Source organism: Eleutherodactylus coqui, chromosome 4 (assembly GCF_035609145.1).
Source record: "Eleutherodactylus coqui strain aEleCoq1 chromosome 4, aEleCoq1.hap1, whole genome shotgun sequence".
Lineage (NCBI taxonomy): Eukaryota > Metazoa > Chordata > Amphibia > Anura > Eleutherodactylidae > Eleutherodactylus > Eleutherodactylus coqui.
This window is the reverse complement of record NC_089840.1, coordinates 162,142,016-162,154,024: the sequence shown is the minus strand read 5'-3', so window position 1 is coordinate 162,154,024 and position 12,009 is coordinate 162,142,016. Positions and strand designations below refer to the sequence as shown.

Here is a 12,009-nt window from a genome sequence, read left to right as displayed (position 1 = left end):
GGCATGAGGGCAGCTGAAGGCTGCGCAGGGACACTTTGGTGTGCGCTGTGGACACTGGGTCGAGCGGGGGGGGGGGGGGTTGGGCAGCATGTAACACAGGAGAAGTGGCAGCGGAGTGTCATGCAGGCAGTGCTTGTGCTTTGTTGGAGGTAGTGTGGTGCTTAGCTAAGGTATGCCTTGCTAATGAGGGTTTTTCAGAAGTAAAAATTGTGGCTGAATAGTGGGACCTGGGAACTTGAGATTCAGCCCAACATGTAGCCCCTCGCCCTATCCGTTTCTGTGTCGTTCCCATCACTTTCTTGAATTTCCCAGATTTTCACAAATGAAAACCTTAGCGAGCATCGGCGATATACAAAAATGCTTAAGTCGCCCATTGACTTCAATGGGGTTCGTTACTCGAAACGAACCCTCGAGCATCGCGGAAAGTTCGACTCAAGTAACGAGCACCCGAGCATTTTGGTGCTCGCTCATCTCTAATCTTGTCCAAAAACAGCACCAGGTTTCACAAATGCTCTTTTGGCTGAATGGGCACAAATTCCCCAAAACTCACTGCAACACCTTGTGGGAAGCTTTCCTAGAAGAGTGGAGGCTTTCATAATCACAGATGGCCTGGGAACGGGATGTACAATGAGCGTTTATAGGTATGATGGTCAGGTGTGCACAAACTGCTGGACATACTGTATAAGATATTCTTGCATGTGTGAGGGAATGCACGGGTGAACGTCTATGTTGGGTGAGTCCGCAGATGACTCGGTGTCTTCAGGAATGTGCACAACTGCTGGGGTTTTTGCTTAATCCAAAGCAATGAGTTCATGTTAAACAGTATAAATGTATGAAGGAAATATTTACATCTCAATCTTTTTGGTTTGATTTGTAGTATAGGTCTCCTTAAATGGGTCGGAGACATCATTTGGGCCACTTTAGATTGAGTGCCCAGCTCTCAGAGATTGCCAGAGCCCTAGTAAAGTAGGCAGAAATGTTATTATTAGGGTCTGTTCACACGTGGCATAAAAGAAAATCTGCAGCATTTATACTACAAGCCATGCGGAGGAAATTTTAACAAACCTCAGTCATATGATGCAGAAAAAGTTGCACAGAATCCACAGCAGAATTGACATGTGAGATGGATGTTAATTCTGCAGTGTGTTAATTCATGCTGCAGATTTTCCATGCGGATTTTACCTCTTCAGATGAGGGGGGAAAAACTATGTCAAAATTTGCAACACAATCCGTGTCAGAATTCACATACAACACACCAGCACCAAAATGCAAGGCACATGTTGGAGAAAATCTAACTCATAATCCACGTAGAACAATTTGCTACAAATATCCACATGATCTGCATATGGATTTACCCTAGTTCAAGTTAGATATTTCCACGTGTGGATTTCCCAAAGCGGGTTCTGCACAGCTTCAACATCAAGAAGTGAGATGTTACTTTTGTCTACAAATACAGATTTAGTATGAAAAGCAATGGGACACCTCTGAATGTGGACTTTGCTGCAGATATGTTGTGTAATTCATGTAGATTCCGTTGCAAATTTCAACGCGGAAATTTGAAGTATTGCCATTTCTGCTTTCTTGATCTTTATACTCAACAGTAGTCAATGAGAAAGCAGCAGTCTGACTGCCATGTGACATATTTGTTAGGTATAACTAGACCCAGCATGGACCTGATTGTGACAATTATCCCTTATCTGTGATCTTCCCATTTTCACATTTATACCATTAATATTTCTTAAGCATTTGATTGCAAGATGCATCCATCAACTTTATAGATAAATATGTCCCTTTGGGTGTAAACATAAATAAAATACAGCCCTATTTTTGTTAGGCCGCCTGCACGCGAACAAATTTTTGCTGCGCAATCCGCGGCAAGCGTCTGCACAGAGAATCCACAGCAAATACCGTCCATAGCATGCTATGGAAAAACGATTCTTTCTGCCCACTTGCGAAATCAAATTGTGGTTTGCGCAAGTGGAGGAAAAATTGCAGCATGCTCCATTTTCGCGCGGATTCCGCGTGGATGGCTTCCATTGAAGTCAATGGAAGCTGTCTGACCCGCGGCCCATCCGCAATTAACATTGCAGACATGTCATAGATTACATGTCATTACCTAGCGACAGTGTGGGAAAAAGACGTGAAAAAAAAATCTGTGCTACACATGTCCGACGTTGAGCCGTGTGGACCATCCGCAGTACAGATGAAGAGCATAAATGACAGGTACACGTGGATGATGCCTCTATGACAATGACAATAGCTCTGTAACAATAAGAGGCATCTTCTGTAAAGTTCATTAAACTTGGCATAATATATTTACAATTCTATTATTACACCTGTGCGTGGCACAACTGATGCACTTTAGAAGGAGAACAGCTTAGAATGATTGAACTTTTAGTTGCTAGAGAGAAAGAACAAAGATGAATTGTACAATGCCTGTTCTCATGGAGAATAGATTCCTACATGCATTCTCTAGATCAGTGTTTCACTTCCTTTTCAGTCTTTGGGAACCCCAGGAAAACATTTTTCCATATGGCACCCCTACCAAAGAGGGGGTGTGGTCAGTGAAAAGGCTGGGACGTGGTATGATTTTACCTTCGATATTGTGGGCACCCGGCAGCCTCTATTCAGTGCAGTGCCGCTGGCAACTTCTGCATTACTTGACCAGCGGTATTGTGCATACTAGAAGCCACCAGATGCTCGGTAAAGGAGGCGCTGAGGGTGTGAAGACTTTGAAGGTGAGAGAGAGTGCAGTATCTTCTGAGATCAGCTACAGAAGTACAGCTGATAGCGAGCCAAAATCCACACCGATGGTGCATATTTCAACTCTGTGTCTTTTGTGGAAGTGTTGCAGATTTTGCCACAAAATTTTCCACTGCAGATAATCTGCAGCATTTTCTCTGTGTAAACCTACCCTAAGGACATTCTGTAGTAGATCAGCAGTGGAAAGTCTGCCATTTGGTGTTCGTTTTGACACAGGTTTTATTGCGTATTTTTGTGCGGAATTCTGATATACTGTATCATTGAGAAGAGGTAAATTCTGCAGCAACAATGGTGATAAAATTTACATGCTGCGGAATTAAATTCTGTACCACATGTCAGTTTCCACATGGGTTTTGTGCTGATTTTTTCCACAGCTTGTGGATGAGGCTTTCAAAATCTCATCCACTTTTCTGCTACTGTAAATACTGCAGAATCTCCAGACAGAGTGTCCTCATGGGAATTCCGCAGCAAATCTGTCCCGTGTGGACCCAGCCTAATGTCAGCTGAGTGATTCCCAGTCAGTGAGCCGCAGCACCCATAGCGTCTTCTCAGGGTACCCACTGCAGGTTCTCAGGGCACCCATGACAAGTTCTCACAGCACCCATGGCGGCTTCTCACGGCACCCATGACGGGTTCTCACGACACCCATGGCGGGTTCGCACGGCACCCCATTAGTAATCACTGCTCTAGATAAATATATAAAGTTTTGCTTTCCCTGAAGTAGCTTCAATCTAGCAACTTCAGCGAGTTAGATAAATGTCTGCTGAATGTCAGCCAAGTCATCTTGGTGTTACAACATGGGTGACTTCACTGCAAAATTATAATGATTAGTCGTTTTAATGAAATCTCTACCTTAAAGGCTACTTTGAGAATTTGTTCAATGATGACAATTAGTTATTAATATTATAGGACACAGTGAAACATCTATGTGTGCTGGAAAACATGTTATAACAAAGAAAACAACTATTCTTTGATGATCTTTCTTTGTTTAGCTATCACTCTTTTTAAATGTCATGATATCATGAGTCCCAACTGTCTGGGCGGAGAAACTGCTGGCATGTATGCATCTCAACCAGCAATGGTGTGGTGCAGGCCATGACGATAAGGGAAATGAATATAGCACTAACCTCAATGTAATGGAATGCTGAATATAAAAATGAGCACAAGATACTGCTATGATGACTACATTACTGAAGGATAGGTACTAGGATATTAATTATACCACTGAATAAGTGACACTGGGACAATTAAGGTATCACCAGCCTTGTACGAGACCACTATATTTCATGCCATCCTAATATAGATTGCAACTGATGACTATAAGGATAACCTAGAACATCTAAAAACAAGAATTAGCTAGTAGATACAAAATGATGTTATATACTATCTCTATTTAGTTAACAAAATGTTGTTCTTTGCATTATCTCTGATTGTGCCTGACACAGTATCAACCTAATTAAAATGTGTGTATACAAAACTGTATATGTCATTATGATTAGTGACTGTGATGTGACATCCAACAAAAGATCATAGTTGCCTGGTCAGATTCAACCTGCACAATACCATTTCTAAACCATCAAAATCAGCTAAATGCCAAGGTTTTTGACTATTGAATGTAGTATAAACCTATAGAAACACACACTACTAACATATTCACAAAACAATGTAACATTATATATTATCAACATTCTCTTAGGGTGGGCCATGCAATTTGTACAATATACTTTATACAATACAAGCTGCTGAATTTATATACTGTACCATTGCCGCTCTTACCATTTATGTACAGTTTCATGTGATTTTCCCTTGTAGGGGCCAATCAGCACTCAGTAAATTTGTTGTGTTTCACTGGTTGTACTGATATTCATGAGTTCTATTTACATCACTTTTTTAACACATGTGAAATACAATAGGGAAGGATTGGGCTCCCAAATTGATTTTTACTTTGTGTATTTATATTTTATCTATCTTTCATAAACAGGTTAATTAAAAAAAAAAAACATTTCATTACTTATCTGGTGATGAAAAATCTATAGCATGATACATAATGTCAGTTGAAGGTCTTACTTACCTTATTATATGTAAAGAATTTAATGTCAAGACCTCATGGCCTTCTAGTTTCTTGAAAGGATGTGTGATGACTTCAGTGTAAAACTCTCCTAAATTACATTCCCACAAATTCTGGCCTTACAGTTGAGGGAAATGGGCATAATTAATGGTGCCCTTCTCCCAAGCAAAAGAAGAAGTCCCAGCTTAGTGCAGTGTCGGATGTCTAGCAGATGGTAGAGGCTTCTGTGTCTATTTTTATATCTGTCCGGGTCTGCAGCAGTTTTCTCTCTTGATGAAACACATTACAGGCTTCCTTCTTTCCCCTGAAAGTGAATGAAGAAGGTCCCTGTCGTTGCCATTAGCAGTAGCTGCAGGAGGAAGTTGCTGTCCCTCGGAGAGCAGTGTAGGGTGGGATTTCTAAAGAGCATAGGGATCATTAACAAAAAATAACACACAGCATCATAGCCTAAAAATCTGTGCCATAGATTCCACATGTAAACATTCATGTGTCCTTCCCTACAACTCAGCTCCAGATTGTAAAGTGAAATGTAATAAGTCAAAATTGGAGATGACCATCATGAGCATGCCATCCGAAAACAAGCTGATAAGGAGCAGAAACTATGCATCAGTTGTCCAGTCACAGTATAGCCATTTGTGTTGCACTTTTTGTGATAGCAGCTCAAAAAGATTACTGTGTAGAAAGTACTAGTAATAGAAGATTTATTTATAACAGCTCCTATACAAGCAGCACATGGAAAGATTACCGAACAGACTGATGTCATTGGCATGGTGAAGGGGCTAAATCTGGCTAGGTATCGATGACAGGGCTGAGTGACAGTGTGAGTGATGCAACACATGGTTTGGTAGGGTTTGTTTATACAGAGCTAGGGGAACAAACTTTGTTTTCAGACATACAGTAGGACACTAGCTGACATTAATACTATGGGGCTGCTTAAGGAGACTAGAAGTGTTAAAAGATCGCTCTTTTCAAAATAACTTTGCAACACTGAAATGAGCTCAGTTCATAGCGAACATGTCAGAATACAAAGAGTAATAAAGAAGACTTCAGAGCCAAATTTGAAATGGGATCTTTCTCAGAATGTCATTGTGAAATAATGGAAGCACTCCATTACATTGATACACACATACAACGGTACATAAATATCCAAAAGATTTATGATGCTCCTCTAATATATTAAGGGAAAATACAACGTTGTAGTAAAATATATAAGCTACAAAAGACTTAACAGGTTTCCAATCAACCCAAGCATCCAACAGACTAATATGACTACAGGTATTGAGTTCAAGTATCTATTTTTTGTCCTACGGTCTACTACTGCTCTCAAACAATTCACAAACACACTGGTTTTGCTTATGCTTCTACCAGAAGTTCACATATAGAATTATCTCACATCTCACACTCTGATAGCTGCAGAATAGTTTTACGTTCATCTTCTTATACCTGTCAGGAAAATAAACACATTCTGGCTAACCTCACATGGGCGAGTGCAATATTAGGCCATGAATCCCACCCCCATAACGCGCTGGACATCCTTGTGAAAGCCCCATGGATGCGAGGCGTTATGGGAAAACAGCCTTGCATCGATTCGGGGATGCAGGGATCATCTACTTCTGAACAATAATTGTCCCATGTAAATGGGCCATAAAAGAGAGAGTAAAAGCAGGGAACACATTGTATTGGCATCCTATTATTGCACATGAATAACAAAGTGCAAGTGCACAAAATAAATAAAGTGCCATATATCACACTCAGACACATTATATCAGTACAAGCATTATTATCGAATTGGCATAAAGTAACTATGAAATGGAGGTCCAGGAAGATATTCCCAGTGTATTTTGGGAAGAGTGAAGAGTCGCCGTGAGTGGGACAATTTCTGGATTTAGCTGATTCTAGCAGCAAAGTAATATCTCATAGGTTAAATAGCATTATGAGAATTTTTGATTTTCAGAAGTTTGGAAGTGGACAACATGGAAGTGGTGAGTAGCCATATGGTGAGCTGTAATGTATGCTATATGTCTACAGACGTACCAGAGGAAAGCCAGACTTCACCTGCCAGAAATGTAAGCTTATTGGAGGAAAAGGTGCAAAGTCTTCAGGATCATTAAGAAAGATAAGGATTTCCTTCACAGAGTAGAAGTAACTTTATAGAGTATTGAAGGAAAAGAAATATTCAGTGTACCTAAAGAAGCCAAAGAATAGAAGCATGTGACCAAAAGAAGTCGGAGGATCAGTAGTCAGTCAGCAGCAATACTGCTCAGGAACTAGTACCATGCTCTCCCGCAGGAGAACAATAAAGAGATACATTAAGAAATGACTTTGTCCTCAAAGAACAGACTAGTAAGCACTCAGAATCCTCTTGAATGAAGAAAAAGAAGGGTTGTGAAGAAGAAAACATAGTAACATAGTATGTAAGGCCGAATGAAGACAATGTCCATCTAGTTCAGCCTATTTAACCTCCTTGTTGATCCAGAGGAAGACAAAAAACTCCAAGAGGCAGAAGCCAATTAGCCCTATTGGGGGAATAAGGAGAGTGCTCGTTGAGGGGAATACCCCCTTTTGAGAGGAACAGAGGCCGCTGTCTGCAGACCTGACACCTCCCCAAAGGAGTGCCGGCTTCAAGGTGCACAAATACAAGATCTGTCTGATAGGCTATCAAGACTCTAGAGTTCTACAGACAATGCCTACTCATTCCTACTACTACATGGAACAACAATGTATGGAACAACTATCTGCAGAGACTTTGAAGGAAAGTGAAGGATATAGGAGCACAGGTACTCTTCTCATCCATCCTCCCCGTGGATAGCCATGGAAAAAGAAGATGGAGCAGGATTCTAGTAGTGAACAACTGTCTATATTAATGGTGCCGTCAGCAAGAATTTGGATTTCTACCTATACCCATGCGCTATAAGCCCAGGGATTGGTTATTGAAAATTGGGCTACATGATGACAACTGATGTTACTGCGCCATTTAGAAGGGGTCACAAATCATTAGTTTGTCAAAAGTTTGATTTAGGAGGTGCTACGTAATTGGCAAATCAACCTTATGCGCAATCACCTTTAGTAATATTTCTTTTAGCTGAAATGCTCATTAATGTCATTAGTTGCTACATAACTGCCACCAGCGGACACTGTTGGCGAAGTCGCGGACATGTGAAAAGTTTGTTTTGGTGGTTATCATAGACAGCAGCTGGCTTTGTCTGACCTAATATACAATTTGTGAACATTTTCATGATGATGTAACATGCAAACCCAAAAAGAGAGGGCTTACTTGAGCAATTTTCTTACAGCTAAAACAGAGGTGTCTCATATATTAAAGATTTTATGAATAGCGGTTCGGGAACATACAAAGTGCGCCACAAAAATGAACCCAGCACCACACTCTTATACTAGCCGTGCAAAAGAAAGTATGTGTTGCCCATAGCAACCGATCACAGCACAGCTTTTATTTTACCCCAGCAGTATAGGAAATGAAAGCTGAGCTTAGATTGGTTGCTATTGGCAACAAAAATTACAGGAGGAGTCAGTGAGTTTTCGATTTTTAATTACGCCAGTATTCATCGCTTGGTGCTGAAGAACCGTCATGCAAAGTTTCACTTAAATCAGACAAGAACTGTGGATTTGTATACAACACAAACAAACAGATTTTGTGTTTTATATATAAGAGGGAGTAAATTACTTTTATGATTAACTACTTGTTAGCCACAGATTGCACCTTACAGACAGGTAAGTATATATTTGGCGGCGCCTCGCTACACTTATCATGAGAGGTTTAAACTAGAACAATATGGGAGGAGAAGTGAAAGGCCAAAATATACAGCTAATTAATACATTTGAGAACCTTGCTATTAGAAGTGGAAAGAAAGAACAAAGGTAAAAAATTCCGAATGAAATAAGAGGAGCAAGAGACACCGATCACACACTAACATGTTTCTATAGAAATGCACAGAGCATGGGAAACAAACAAGGTAAATTGGAGCTCCTAACACAGGAAGACAAATATAAAGGTTAAGGCAGTAGTGAAGGGGACAAAGGACCCTTAGAGTTAAAGCCGTACATGAAACGGGGGGGGGGGGGGGGGAGTAAGGTAAGGGTTAAAGAAAGTTAGGGCGGTTTGGGAATTTTCTGGAACAAGGTGGGGGATTACAGGGATTGGTAAGGAAAAGTAGGAGGCGGGGGGATATATAAGAAAAGGGGTAGATGCAGCGCCATCTTGTTCTAAGGAGTTTGAGAGTTAGAGAGTACTAGAAAGAGACTACTTACTATGGCTGAAATAGAGAAGATCCTGCAGGAGCGGCAAGCGTTCATTGCCAGGACTGGATGCAGGCTCAGGAGCTTCTGGTAAGCGTCCGGAAAGCAGAAGAACGGCCGATGGGGCTGGTCGCAGCGACAGGAGCAGTGGGAGGAGGAGCTTCCCTACGGTGGCCCCATTTGGTGATGTGCCGGCCAGGGGCCGGACCAGACAGGCCAGGGCAAGATAGCAGTCTTTGGACATGGACAGTCGGCGACAGATTGCGGAGGGTGCTGGTGGTAGCACGGTCAGAGTCTGGTCAGCGGTGGTTGTTCCGGGTCAGAAGCAACCGGCGGGGACCAGTCGGAGCGCGGTGGTCGAGCTTGCGAGACAGCGGCTGGAAGATGGCGAATTAGATGAATCGGGGAGTGACGCTGAAGTGATGACATCTGGGGACCCGGCTGGTGGTGACACAGCTTCCATGCTGCCTGGTGAGCATTGTTCCATGTCCCGTTCGTCAAATGTAATATGTGACAGGGAGGTAGTAAGTGAAAGCTTTGATGTGAATGTTAGTAGATTAAGTGGTGAATTTGGGGGTGAATTGCGGAAGTTGATAGGGAATGTTAGGGAGCTTTTGCATCGTTGTGATAGGGACAGTGGGGCGGGATTATCAATCCCGTCTCTGGTAGCAGCGTGGGTTCCGCAAGGCGGCAGATGTGCGGTGGGGGTTGGGGATGGCCCGAGTTCTCTAGTGCCGGCGGAGGTTGAGCGTGGCGAGGGGGTGACGGTGGCAGTGCAGAATGATGGGAAGGCAGTACGGCTGGATGACATGGCTTAAGTGGAGGTTTATGTCTGCTTTGAGGGCCCGCCAGGGGCCCATTTGAAGAAGGAGGTGCGTGAAAAGATCTGGAAAGACGAATACGTCGAGATCTTTTCATTGCTACCTCTGGAAAAAATTTAATTTAGAGAGGGGAAAGAGAACAGAGTACAAAAAAGGGGAGGAGGAGGCTGATTCCCCAAACATTTGCGAACTGGCTGCAGGCGTTTGCTATTTTGGCTGGGGTCATTGGGGAAAAGGCGCTGGAAAATTGTTCGGCCCTTTTCTGCTATATGGATTCCATAGGGGAGGCATACAGGACGTACAGGGGTCAGGCGTGGTTGCAGTATGACGAGCAATTTCGTCAACGCAAAGCAGTGCGTCCCAATATCCGCTGGGATCACAAGGATATTGGTTTGTGGGTAAGGTTATGGCCCCAACTCGGTACGGGCAGTCCTTTCCTGGGAGTGTCGGATCTTCCGGCGCAAGCAGTGGAGGAAGCCCTGCCGCGAGCGGCAGGGCATCAGGGGTGCGGAAGGTGGGATTTTGCTTGCAGTTTAACGAAGGCCAGTGTAAATTTGGAGCACGTGGTCGTTTCAAACACAATTGCTCTGTGTGTAGCGGGTCATCTCATGGGGCGTTCAAATGCTTTAAGCGTGGAAAGGGTAAAACCGCAGGGTCCGGATGGTAAGAGGGAGGACGCCAGTGAGGGTTCAAGAGATGGCCCCCTTTCTAAGTAGGTATCCAGATGTGGAGAAAGGGCGGCTGTTGTTGCTGGGTTTTTCTGAGGGTTTTAGAATTCCGGCGCCTTTGCATCAGGTTTCTTGTGCGCTAAAAAATCTACGTTCGGCGTTACAATTTCCGACGGTGGTAAAAGAAAAGTTGGAGAAGGAAGTCTTGCTGGGACGCATGGCAGGGCCATTTGCGGCCTTTCCGTTTCCCAATCTGGTAATTTCTCCTTTGGGGGTGGTTCCTAAGAAGGAGTTAGGGAAGTTTCGGCTTATTCACCATTTGTCTTTTCCAAAAGGAGGGTTGGTGAATGACGGGATAGCTCCTGAACTTTGTTCAGTAGTTTACACGTCTTTTGATGCAGCGGTAAAATGGGTGCAGAGGTGCGGAAGAGGGGCGTTATTAGCAAAGACATGTTGAATCAGTGTTTCGTTTGCTGCCTGTTCATCCCGATAACGTTCATTTATTGGGGTGTGTTTGGGATGGGCAGTTTTTTGTGGACCAATGCTTGCCTATGGGGTGCTCAATTTCTTGCACCTATTTTGAGGCATTTAGTTCGTTATGGAGTGGGTAGTTAGAGATGTGTCCAGTTTGCAATCTATTTTGCATTACTTGGACGATTTTTTGTGTATAGGCCCCGCAGGTTCGAACGTGTGCAGTTCCTTTTTGTCTATGGTGTAATGGGTGGCTAAGAAATTTGGAGTTCCATAGGCGCCCAAAAAGACGGAGGGGCCAGTTACTTGCCTGAGTTTTCTTGGTATCACAATTGATACGGAGAAGATGGAATGCTGTCTGTCAGAGGATAAATTGATGGCACTATGTTTACATTTGGAGAGGGTGGCTCAGTCAAAGGTGGTTACCTTGCGGGATTTGCAGTCGTTGCTCAGTAAGCTGAATTTCGCGAGTCGGATTATGCCGATGGGGCGAGTATTTTGTAGGAAAATGGCGGGAGCGACGGCTGGTGTGAAATCAGGTCATCACTTTGTGTGGATCTCTGCAGAGATCCGTGCAGATTTGGCAGTTTGGTCTTCATTTTTACTTAAGTACAATGGGAGGTCGTTGTTCATCAACCAGGCTGTGGATAATTTTGACTGTGAATTATTTACGGATGCGTCTGAGGCTTTTGGTTTTGGAGCATTCTTTCGGGGACAGTGGTGTGCCGGTCAATGGCCGGAGGAATGGCGGCGATGCGGGGCTGTAAAAAATTTAGTGTTGCTGGAGCTGTTACCAATTGTGGTGGCGGTGTTGGTTTGGGGGAAATGGTTAAGGAACAAGAAGGTACGCTTCCATTGCGATAATATGGGAGTAGTACAGGTGATTAATAGTGTGTCGGCCCGGTCGCCGCCAGTGGTTGATTTGTTACGGCATTTAGTTTTGATTTGCTTGTCCTTAAATGGG

At 43.2% G+C, this 12,009-nt stretch overlaps 1 protein-coding gene across 1 annotated transcript in view; it reads right to left on the bottom strand.

The window, feature by feature from the left end:
• The window catches only part of C4H10orf71 (chromosome 4 C10orf71 homolog), a 227,359-nt gene extending 222,205 nt beyond the window's left edge, over nt 1-5,154 (bottom strand). The window contains exon 1 of the mRNA XM_066600340.1: nt 4,835-5,154. The gene's annotated coding sequence lies outside the window, so the exon portion shown is untranslated. The remainder of the gene's footprint in view (nt 1-4,834) is intronic.
• Between the last annotated feature and the right edge of the window lie 6,855 nt (nt 5,155-12,009).